General features: G+C 43.5%; 1 pseudogene; it reads left to right on the top strand.

The window, feature by feature from the left end:
- Positions 1-950: 950 nt before the first annotated feature.
- Positions 951-11,886, top strand: LOC144163759 (uncharacterized; annotated as a pseudogene).
- The last annotated feature ends 352 nt before the right edge of the window (positions 11,887-12,238 follow it).

Below are 12,238 nucleotides of genomic sequence, written 5' to 3'. Positions count from 1 at the left end.
ACCTGCTCCACGCTTTCGTGGTAGGTTAGCAATTCCTGCTTACTTAAACAAATTAAGTAGTCATCTACGTATCTAAAAATCCTAAGGACCGCGTCTTTGCTCACCTCCTCTTGCAACCTCCGGTCAAAACTAGACAAAAAAATAGTGGATAAAATGGGGGCGACACACGAGCCAATGCAAATTCCCTTTTTTTGCGTGTATAGATCTCCGGAAAACTTCACAACGGTGGCGCTTAAATAGAATTCGAGAAGGGACAAAAAGGCGTCTACGGAGATACCCGTCATATTCTGGAACTTCGTAGCCCCATTCACATCAATGCAATCTTGAACACATAAAAGCAATTCGTCATGTGGAATAGAAAAGAACAAATCCTCAATATCCACTGAAAAAACACTTCCGACCGAGCTGTTATTGTCCAAGTAGGCAATGACTTCAGAAGAATTCTTGACAACAAAAGGATCATCCACTCTTAACATTTGCAAGTGCTTTTGAAGAAACCTACTAAGTTCACGTTGCCAGCACCCGTTTTCACTGACAATGCATCGGAAGGGAATGCCATCCTTATGCGTCTTGGCCGCGAAAAATATAGAAAGGCAGGAATCTTTGCAGTCCTTGATAGACTTTGCTAGTTTACTAGTTTGCTAGTTTACTCTTTACTGGTAAGCCACATCGCATGGACTGAATGCAAGGCAAGACGTCTTTCACTGTGCTTGAGAAAAGCCATTGTGCCGGCTGAAGTGGCCGCGCTGTTTGGCGCGGTGCAACCATCCTTCGGACACGTCAAGCGTATCATCAGAATATTACGCTCGGAGTTTCGTCGTCAAGTGCGTCTATACCAGGACTGGCTACGTGTTTTCTGCCATAGCCAATATCCGGAATGGCTCGGAGCAAGCACACTGAGATCGCATAGGAAACTAGCCACCCAGACCACTGAGTTTTTGTGGGGATGTATGCTGGCCCAACTTCCGAAGAAACAACACAAGTGCCACAGTGCCTCATCCCTCCATGTGCTAGGAGATGCAAAGTTGCCACAAGAAGTCGTCCAGGTGCTCAACAAAGGTCCCAAGTTCAGCGTCGACCCGAAAACTGTGGCCCATGAACTACTAGCCCTCAACCGACGCGTAGCAGGGAAGGCTGAAGCGGAAGACCAGCAACGGTGCCTCCTGGAAGGCGTGGATGTCCTCCTCCAGGCGACTACAGGCAGCATAACACGTCACCAGTCTTCGCTTAACACGGTTGTCCAACACTTCCGAGACAATGCACTACAGCTCCTCAACTCTGACAAGGAGGGCGGCTTCGTGGTTATGCCCACTGACTTGTTCACGGAGAAGGCGATGGTGGCTGTGCAGAAGAACTTCGTCCCTGTTAAGCTCAACCCACAAAAGGTAAAGAACACAGCGGTGTCCAAGTGCAATGTGTTAGAACTCGAAAAACTAGCAAAGTCTATCAAGGACTGCAAAGATTCCTGCCTTTCTATATTTTTCGCGGCCAAGACGCATAAGGATGGCATTCCCTTCCGATGCATTGTCAGTGAAAACGGGTGCTGGCAACGTGAACTTAGTAGGTTTCTTCAAAAGCACTTGCAAATGTTAAGAGTGGATGATCCTTTTGTTGTCAAGAATTCTTCTGAAGTCATTGCCTACTTGGACAATAACAGCTCGGTCGGAAGTGTTTTTTCAGTGGATATTGAGGATTTGTTCTTTTCTATTCCACATGACGAATTGCTTTTATGTGTTCAAGATTGCATTGATGTGAATGGGGCTACGAAGTTCCAGAATATGACGGGTATCTCCGTAGACGCCTTTTTGTCCCTTCTCGAATTCTATTTAAGCGCCACCGTTGTGAAGTTTTCCGGAGATCTATACACGCAAAAAAAGGGAATTTGCATTGGCTCGTGTGTCGCCCCCATTTTATCCACTATTTTTTTGTCTAGTTTTGACCGGAGGTTGCAAGAGGAGGTGAGCAAAGACGCGGTCCTTAGGATTTTTAGATACGTAGATGACTACTTAATTTGTTTAAGTAAGCAGGAATTGCTAACCTACCACGAAAGCGTGGAGCAGGTATTGGGGTCCTTTCGCGAAGTGGGAGGCAGCCTGAGCTTCACTCATGAACTTCAGACAGGGCAGAAGCTTAGATTCTTGGATTTAGACCTCTGCATAGCAAAAAATCATGTTTGTTGGATGTACTGCCCTCGTGCCACAAAAGGTCTCCTTCCGTTTGAGTCCGCCCATTCAAAGACAGTGAAGCGAGCGATTGCCATCTTGTGTCTTGAGGGCGCTCTTGTTAAATCATGCGTTCACCGCATGGAAGCAAGTTTCGATGCCCAGTTGTCACGACTTGAGGAAGCGGGTTATCCTCGCCCACTTTTGTCAGTCGTATCAGAGTCGATACTCAAGAAGATTAAGCATCGGCACTCGAATCCTGTGGTTAACAGTGAAAAGAAAAAGAGACCCCTGGTAGTGCCTTATATGCACAAAGTGACCCACAATCTGAAGCGAGTGGCCTCGAGGTTTAACGTGCCGATTGTGTTCTCAGCGCCATGCAAGTTGGCGAGCCTGTGCAAACGCATCAACGGAAAAAGAAAAACTAGTTGTTGCGAAAAGAAGCACGGTGTGCAATACGTCCACTGCCGAGTAGGCGTCGTTTACAAGATTCCACTGACATGCGGAAAATTTTACATCGGCCAAACTGGCCGATGCGTTAATGAACGCCTACGTGAGCATGACCTCTCAATGAAGAACGGCACTCGGTCGCACTTGCCCCATCACTGCCGGGAGTGTGGCAAGGAATGTGCACCACGACTAGAAGATACGCAGATAGTAGGAAAAAGTCGTGACACTGTGGCGAGAGAACTGCGTGAAGCCTATTTAATCCAAAAATTCCGCGCTGATTGTATCAGCGAGCCCTCGCTATCACTGTTTTTGAATGAGTTTCGCTTCCTCGACAACACGCAGTAATGATGTGTGGAATTTTCTGCTGCCGTGGCCTTGTTGGTTCCTTTATCGCTGATTTTATTTTTTATGTGTGTGGCTTATTGACAACCTACTTATACTCCTGTTTTTCCTTTCCAATAAATCAGTTGTTAGTGCGCATCCGTCCCGTCCTTCTTCGTGCTCGTGTTGTGTATTTTTTAAGCGCCTTTTTCAAGTTGTAACAGAAACCTTTTTGCACAGGTAGTTTTCATGAGTATCCCACGTGAGACAGGAGGAGAAGTGCACACCCACGATTTTATGGCTGTCAACAAAGTCTCTTTTTTTATCGTCTATGTAAAGGTTGTGTTCAACAGAACCATGTTTGTTTTTGGCGCGAAATACAATTGCTTTGGTTTTCGTACAATTAATATCGAGGCGGTTCATTTTGGACCAGTTAGATAGCTTTTTTAAAACATTGTTGCAGCATTGAATAAATTGTTAACGTTAGGACCAGATAACAGGAGTGTGCTATCTTCAGCGTATATAAAGAATTTAGCCTCACTATCAATGTCTACTATGTCATTTACGTAAGTGTTAAATAAAAGTGGTCCAAGTACACTGCCTTGAGGAACACTTCGGCGTATCTCCAAGTGGGACGACTTGTGTTTATTAATTTGCACACACTGAGTTCTGGCACTCATATAGGATTTAAGCACACCTAGGCACTTTCCTCGTATCCCGTAATTTTCAAGCTTTTTGGTTAAAATAGCATGGTCGAGGCAGTCGAATGCCTTACTAAAGTCCACAAAAATGGCAACGCAGTATTTATTGTCTTCAAAATTTTGCAAGATATCTTCTTTTAATGCTGTAAGTGCTGTTTCTGTTGATTTGCCTTTCCTAAAGCCAAATTGTGCGTCAGTAATAATGCTATGTTGCTCAAAGAAGTTTGATATCCGAGTAAAAATTACTTTTTCAAGCCCTTTAGAGAAAACTGGAAAGACTGAGATAGGGCGGTAATTATTTGGTAAGTTCCCATCCCCACCTCTATAGAATAAGGAAACCCTGGCTTTTTTCATTTTGTCGGGAAAAGTGCCCGACAACAATACCTGGTTAAAAATACGTACCAGTATTGGGGTAATTACTGACAAAACGTATTTAACAGGTGTAACTTGCAGGTTATCAATGTTTAGAGCTTTACTATTTCTGAGACCCATAAACGCGCTATATATTTTGTTTTCATCGGTCGGCTGTAGAAATATGCACTCGGAATAGGGGCGGCCTAATATTACTTCTTGGGTATTATTTTCATGGGCGGAAGCAACATTCACGAAATAGTGGTTCATATGATCGACCAGCGCACTGCCTTTCATTTCCTTTCCAATAAAGACTATGGTAGAGGGATCACATTTGTTATTATCTCCTCGACCAATTACACTGTTTATAATTTTCCATACGGCGTGTGGCCTCTGCTCAGTCGCATTCGAGAACAGCTGTTTATAGTAGCCCAGGCAGCACAGGACTGTTCGGCCTAAAAAAGGCCGGTGTACTTTGGCCGGTGATTGTCTGTCCGGCCGTTTTCCGGCAGCCATGTTCGGCCCATGTCCAAATGTGGGCCTTTTGGTCGTATACGGCCGTTCTCCCATGGCTCTCCAACGGCCAGTGTCCGTCGGCCAGTCGACCGGCTTACGGTCATACGGCCAGACTCCAGCCGTAGGGCTCCGGTCATTCCAAAGCCACCCGTGTACGTCCGAACTACAGCCGCCGGAGGACAGCCGAGATGCGGTCGTCGGACTCCAGCCGGACTAAAGCTACCGGAAATACGGCCGTGCTACGGGCATTGGAGTTCAGCCACATTACGTTAACTGTACTGAGGCCGGTCACTGCATATCGCGCAAGCAGATGACTCATTCGCGCAGTGCAGAAGCAGCACAAACCCAGCATTTTGGGTCCAATGCAGCCACATCAAAGTGAGCTCGCGCGCAACCACCAGCCGTCAAGCTATCAGCGCAGCCTTGCTTAATTACCAGCCTCAGTTGACAGGAAATTCATTTATTAAACAGTGCTCACAAATTGTCGTTCCTTTAATTGCTGTGCCTTTCTTACTGCCGAACACAGAAAATATTCAGTTCTTTGTAGAGCTTTAACAGATGTATTGTCCAGGTCCTGATATCCCCTGTGGGAAAGCTTACCTGTAATAAACGGGGAAAGAGGAGGGGAGGCGGAGGGCGCATACTTTAGTGGGTTGAATTTCAGAGAGATAAATTGCGCCGTTTTAGCCAATTTCTTTTAGGGCAATATTCCGGAAAACTTTCATGCTATGACTACATAAACTATTTTTATAACAGTTGCTTGACCAATTTTGATGTATATAAAACCGGCGTGAATGCCTTTACGAAGCGTTTGGTTCTCAACAAAACACTCAGGAGCATTTAATATAACTCCTTCACAAAAAAGTATGTCCAGTTTTTGCCCATTTTTCTTGCAAAGACATTTTCTACTCGATCAACTTTTCTGATGATCTTGCGCAGGGCTGATCCTAAGAAGGAGCGAACAGGTACTTTCATTTTCAATCTATTTTAATGTTGTTTTCATGAGTATACGTCCACACCACTTAATAGTCCAAAACACTTAATTTTCTTCTAATGTCATACTACGTTCAAAAAATTCTAGACGCGTTGCGAATGACGCCCTGCTTCAGGCGGCTGCAGTTGTATCCCTCTGTGTTCACGCAAGGAAAGGAGTAAAATTATAGTTACATAATTTGTTTCAAACCAATAACATAGCAATGGTAGCATGCATACAGGAAATCTTGCATACTGCATCGAAAAGGGCAATAAATATTTTATTGGTCAAGGTTGAATGCGTAGGGTTATCAACCCGTCGGTGCCAAACTTGTGCCTCTGGAAGTTTATTTATTTATTTATTTATTTATTCATGTATTTATTTATTTATTTATTTTTATTCATTTGTTTATTCATTGTTTTATTTATTTATTTATTTATTTATTTATTATTTGATGCCTGCTTGCCTTTGCATGCATTGCAGAAGGGAGATACATAACACTAAGCATTAAATATGAGACAAAATAACAAAATAATTCTACAAAGCGCGCTGAAAATCGTCAGTATAAACAGTTAATGCAATCATACGTGGAAGATAATTAAACTGCAGTATTGATGTAAAATAAAATGAATCACGCAAGGCGTCACCTTTAAAGGAAAGTTAATAATTTGCTTTAAGCTAGCAGTCCCACTTTGCGATATGTAGAATGGCGCTTGGACATACTTCTCCCCTTCTACTCCAGTTTCCGAATGATAGATATTACGAAAAAAGTTCAACCTGTGGTTTCGTCTGTGATCTTTCACGTCCTGCCATTTCAGTTTAATTTTACTTTCTCTCATGCTAAGTTGAGCGTGCCAATTACCTAATACGAATCGCACTGACATATTCTGTATGTTTTCGAGCGTATCAACCAGCTCTTCGGTGTAGGGACCCACAAAAACACATGCGTACTCCAACATTGAGCGCACATGAGTGAAATACGGTGGTTCTTTTCAGTTAGATATAGGTTCACTGAAATTTCGTCTCAGAAAGCCAAAAACATACGCAGCCGTAACTTTTATGGCGTGAACCTGCCTATTTAACCTCCAACAACTCCCTAAATAAACTCCTAGGTATTTATATTCCTCGGCCGTTGTCATAGCAGCATAATTTACGCTATACGTATTCAATTGGAATGAAGGTTTTCTTGTAAAGGTGCCGGTAACACACTGTTTAGCATCCAAAAACCTTTCTGAATCAGCACACCAGGATGTTATTAAATTCGAATAAAGCTGCAGGTATACAGAATCACATTCATTCCCTATAGGACGGTAAACTACACAGTACTTTTGAACAATGCTATAAGGCCAATAGTAATAACAATGCAAAAACCGATTCATTGAGTTCATAGGAAGAAATGTACTACGCAGAAGGTGGTATGGAACACCATCATTTGCTTTTTTGCAGTCCAAGAAGATAGAGTCAAACTCTTTAAGCTTATGTATTGCAAGAGCCAAATCGTGCGTGAACTCAACAATCGGCATTGAGCAAGAAAATCCTGACAAAATCCGTGTTCGCTAGGATGCTGGCGATTATGTTTAACCAAATGAGTCATATCCCAAGAGTAGCTAAGCTCACCTCCAAACATCGAAACTAAATTAACAGCTAGGCTTCGTCAGCGACAAGGCTCTGTTGTTATCGCAAATTTAAAATATTTTTTTTTCTAAATAGGCATTCATAAAATCCCATGAAGTAACATAGTGCAGGGCATGAAGTTGATCCTACCAATGCACGAGGGAGTCTCTTCTACGTTTATCACCAACAACTTTGTGCAACATTGCTTGTCGCAGTTTAATTGTAAGCAGAATAACTTGCGCTTTTGCTCGCACTTGCCTTTCTTTGGTGGGGGGTCCTTGACATGGTGGCGGTTTAGCTCCTGCGTGGTGGCCGCTTGCTCGACGCCCTTGAAGGCGAGTTATTTTGGTGAACCATCTCCATTTCGGATCGGACATCTCTGCCGGGTCGATGTCTCCAATGCTCTGCATTTCTTGAGGGGGCGAATAGGCTCGAGCTGATGCGTCGACAAAGCCGGCGGCAGAGGCGTGGTAGCGGCGATGACTGGCGAGGCTTAGCTCACCCGTCGGTGTGGCACAGTCTTCTTGTGGCAATAAATGACATTTCGATGGCCTTAAAGGTTACCTGTTAATGTCCAGTGAGTCCTTGCACCTTGCCCGTTCACTGATAACACTCATTACGGTTTGACAAACGATGTTCGTTCATTTAAAACGTAGAAACACGAAGCGGATGAAAAACGCGTACCCGTCGTTCGGCTCCCTAACGTCTTTTTCTCCCCCCAGGAAAAAACTGGTCGGTCTCCTTCTAAACACGTCTGTGCATGAATTCTCGCCGCCCAGGCGCGTGCCGTTGTTCGGCTGTATGCCGTTTGCCGAAAAAATGACGTATAACCAGATACCTTACGTAGGCCGGTCTTCTCTTGAACACCGGTTGCCAAATATTCTGTGGCCATTCGCTTGCCGTAATTCGGCCGAGGACAGCTAACCGAATGAAAAACGTATATTCTGGGGCCGTACGTCGGCAGGCATCCTTCATAACACTGGTTGCCCGAAGAAAACAAATATTCTACCACCGGACGCGCGGTTCACCGTTGAAACAACGAATGCACGGCAGCCGCGCTCCGGCCGGTCTCCTTTCGAACACCAACTGCCGCAAGAATACGCATATTCTGTGGCCGGTCGCTTGCCGTGCTTCGGCCAATAACCGCTTCCCGAAGAAAAAACGGATGCCCTAAGGCCGTACTTCGGCCGTTCTCTTTCTCAACATCGGCAGCCGTAAAAGAACTGAATATCTGGCAGCCGGTTAGCTGCCGTTGTGCGTCCGGACACGGGCGGACGGAAAAATACCGAAGCGCTGATTGCCGAATATTGGCCTTTAAACGCATGATCAGTGGCTGCCAGAACCTGGATGCTGGCCGGACATGCCAGAAAGCGGCCATAGACGGGCCGGTCTTGGGGCACACTTTCTGTGCCGCCCGGGAGGTGTTCTTTGCGCGTCGAAGTTCAGCATTTACGTGATTCCTAACGCTTTTATTTATTTATTTATTTACAAGATACCTACATCGCCACGAGGGCATTTTTGTAGGGGGGACATGCAACATGTACAGAACAGAGTATACAAATACATTTATACATCCATACACTTTTTCAAAAGCACTTATTCGTAGTGATTAAAAAAAAAAGAACACCAAACTGATCATAAGCGGGAGAAAAAAGCGGGAGATCGTTATTTTGAAGGCTAACCAATTCCTCTGACAACATATTCCAGTCACTTATTGTTCTAGGGAAAAAAGAATTTGCAAGAATATTTCTACTGTGGGAATACTCTCGCACTTTTTTTGGATTATCATGACGAAGTGATATGTAGTTTGGCTCGAGGAGATACCGTTTTTTGTCGATACCTGTACGATTGTAGTAAATGCAGTGGAAAAATTTTAACCTTAACTTTTTACGTCTGAACTGCAGTGGTTCCCATTTCAGGGTAGCTTTAATCGCCGAGATGCTAGCAAAAGGGTCGTACTTGTTGGTAACAAAACGCGCTGCCTGGTTTTGCAGCTTTTCTAATCTTTCTATAAAGTACTCTTGGTGTGGGTCTCACACTACACACGCATAATCAAGTATAGATCGAACATGCATAAAATACAGTGTTTCTTTCACTTCTGTGGATGCATCCTTAAAGTTTCTACGGATAAAATATAACATTCTACTGGCCTTTGTAATTATGTACTCTACATGTTTAATCCACTTGAGTGACTGAGTTAAGTATACACCTAAGTATTTATACTCTGTAACGCTAGTGATTATTGTATCTTTTATTTTATAACTTTCTTGGGTTATGGCTGATTTTCGTGTAAACCGGAGGTGATTACATTTCTCGATATTTAGGTTCATGCCCCATCCGTCACACCACCGAGCTACTGTTTCTAGGTCTTTTTGTAGCGCGTATGTGTCGCTTAGTGAATTTATCTGCCTATAAATAACACAGTCGTCAGCAAATAATTTAATTTCGGACTTAATGTTTTCTGTTATATCATTTATATAAATTAAGAACAATAATGGTCCTAGTACGCTACCTTGTGGTACGCCAGAACTCACCGCAATAGAGCTAGATTTGTGACTATTTAAAACCACGCATTGCTCGCGGCCGTGCAGGTAGTTACGTATCCAAGAATTAATTTTATAGTTAATATTCAGGGATGCAAGTTTATTGTCCAGAAGGTTATGAGGAACGGTATCAAAAGCCTTCCTGAAATCTAAAAAGATTGCATCTACTGGCGTATTATTGTCGAGGGCCTGTGATATGTAATGCTGAAATTCTACTAGTTGAGTATTGCAGGAAAATCCACTGCGAAAGCCATGCTGAGAAGGTGTAAGGTAGTTGATGGAGTTGAGATACTGAAATATTGCACCATATATAATATGTTCTAAAATTTTACAGCAAATTGAAGTCAAAGAAATCGGTCTATAATTTTTCACATTTTTTCTATCCCCGGACTTAAAAAAAGGCGTTACATTTGCAAATTTCCAGTCTTTGGGAACAACGCCTGACTCCAGTGACACTTTGTAAATAATAGCTAAGTACCTTGCAATAACGTCATGGCACTCCTTCAGTACAAATGGCGATAGCCCATTTGGACCACATGCCTTAGAAGTGTCCAGTTCGCGTAAGAGGCGATCTATACCATAAACATCTATAATGATATCATCCATAGAGTGGGTTACATCACTAACGCATGACGGTAAAGGAGCAGTTGACGTTTTATTTGAAAAAACAGAATTTGAAAAAACAAAAAAAAAACAGAAAAACAGCTGCTTTTGAATTGTTTTAGCGCCTTTTCTGATCTTGCACGAAGAAAGGACTGATACAGGCGATTTTTTTTTATAATTTTTAGGTGATCTCGAGTAATCCATGGTTTTCTAGCTTTCCTTGAAGACTTTAACGTGTTAAAAGAAAAATGTTTGTTGTAAATTGACGCAAAGATACTAAAAAATGTATTGTAAGCATCATTTGGGTTAGATTCCGCTATGACAGGCGTCCAGTCTTGAAGCAAGATTTCATTTTTGAAGGTTTCTAGCTTATTTTTTGTAATGCACTGCATTGTTATCTCTTCCCTTGCTCGAACAGTATCACTTTTCCCGTTACGGTATGTTAGAAAGACTGCACAATGATCACTGATATCGCAGGCAATGGTTCCGGCGCTGTGAACAGGTTTATCGACGTTCGTTACGATAAGATCAAGTGCGGATGAAGTTGAGCGTGTAATGCGGGTAGGGGTTGAAATAACATTATTAAAACCAGACGAAAGTAAAACAGTTCTTGTAAAACGTCAATATTAAAATCGCCACCACCTATGAGTTCAATATGGTTTTTGTGAGCAAAATCTAATAGGCTTTCATAATATTCTAGAAAAGGAGTAATATTACCAGTTGGGGGCGATAAAGAACAAAAATTGCCCGATTTTTATTTCGCAGTGTTAGTGTTTCATAGTTTTCAGTAATCTTAGTAAATTGGTGGACCAATTCATAGTCCAGTTCCCTCAAAGCCAGAATACCAACGCCACCGGCTCTTCTGTTTGAGCGGTTGACGGAAAAAGTGTCGTAACCAACAAGCTGGACTGGCAACCATGGAATGGCAGCAGCGACGATGGTCGCTAAAAAGCCTTTCTGCTTTTTTGTTCAGTTGGCTGCAGTTCTTCTCCACACGTGCCGTTATGCCTTCGCCGAGGCTTCGGCGCAGCCAAGTGCTGCTGAAGAGCGCCCGGTCCTGGAGATAACAACGGCCTATTCTGCGCCATGTGACCTGCCACCATACGTGTCTCCGCAAGGGGACGCTGCCCAAGCCGCCAGAGGGACATCGACCGCAGCCAGCATGGCCCACTTAAGCCGCCTTCGGACTTCGCCGCAATTCAGTGGGCATGGAATGGCAGCAGCGACGATGGTCGCTAAAAATCCTGTCTGCTTTTTTGTTCAAGTTGGTACTGTACACTCGCTTTATTCCAAAAGATCCGATAATATCTGCCTGCTGCTATTCCCGTGCCCACATGTTTTGGTGTCTGAGGTTTATGACATTGTGTATGCTGTTAAACTTCTTGTACTAGGAGGTGACGTTGAACTTAACCCTGGTCCCCCAAAATTAGACCCTGCAGCCGAAACTAGTCAAGTCTTGTCTGCAATTAACCGTCTTACTAAGCACCTAGACGAGCGGCACGACCAGCTCTTGGAATCTATCAATGAGGTAAAAGAAAACCAACGGATTCTTGACACCAAGGTATCTGACTTAACAATGCGTCTTGCCGCTGTGGAAGAAAAAGTGAGTTCCTTGGACGCACTACATGATGAAGCGAATTTGGACGCGATGATTACGTCAGCTGTACGTAATGAAAGTGCCACACTACAATCAAGGCTGGATGACTTTGAAGGCAGGGCACGATGAGAAAATGTGGTATTCTATGGAATGTCTGATTGTGCGGAAGAGACGTGGGCTGAAGCAGAAAATAAAATTATGGAAGTTCTTTCTGGCTCGTTTAAACTGCAATTGTCCGAGGAAGCGATTAGCCGTGCACACAGACTAGGAGCGTTTGTCGAAAATAAGTGCACGCCAACCATCGTCCAATTTGCTTCTTTTAAAACGAAAGACTCCATTTTTCACAAAAGCCTAAACTACGCGGCACAAGCATTTCAGTTACTCAGGACTTTTGTAAGGCAACGCGC

The sequence above is a fragment of the Haemaphysalis longicornis genome, unplaced genomic scaffold (genome assembly GCF_048455015.1).
Source record: "Haemaphysalis longicornis isolate Haplotype H1 unplaced genomic scaffold, Haemaphysalis longicornis Haplotype H1 scaffold_13, whole genome shotgun sequence".
NCBI lineage: Eukaryota > Metazoa > Arthropoda > Arachnida > Ixodida > Ixodidae > Haemaphysalis > Haemaphysalis longicornis.
The sequence above is the reverse complement of the archived record's forward strand: the minus strand, read 5'-3'. Positions and strand labels throughout refer to the sequence as shown.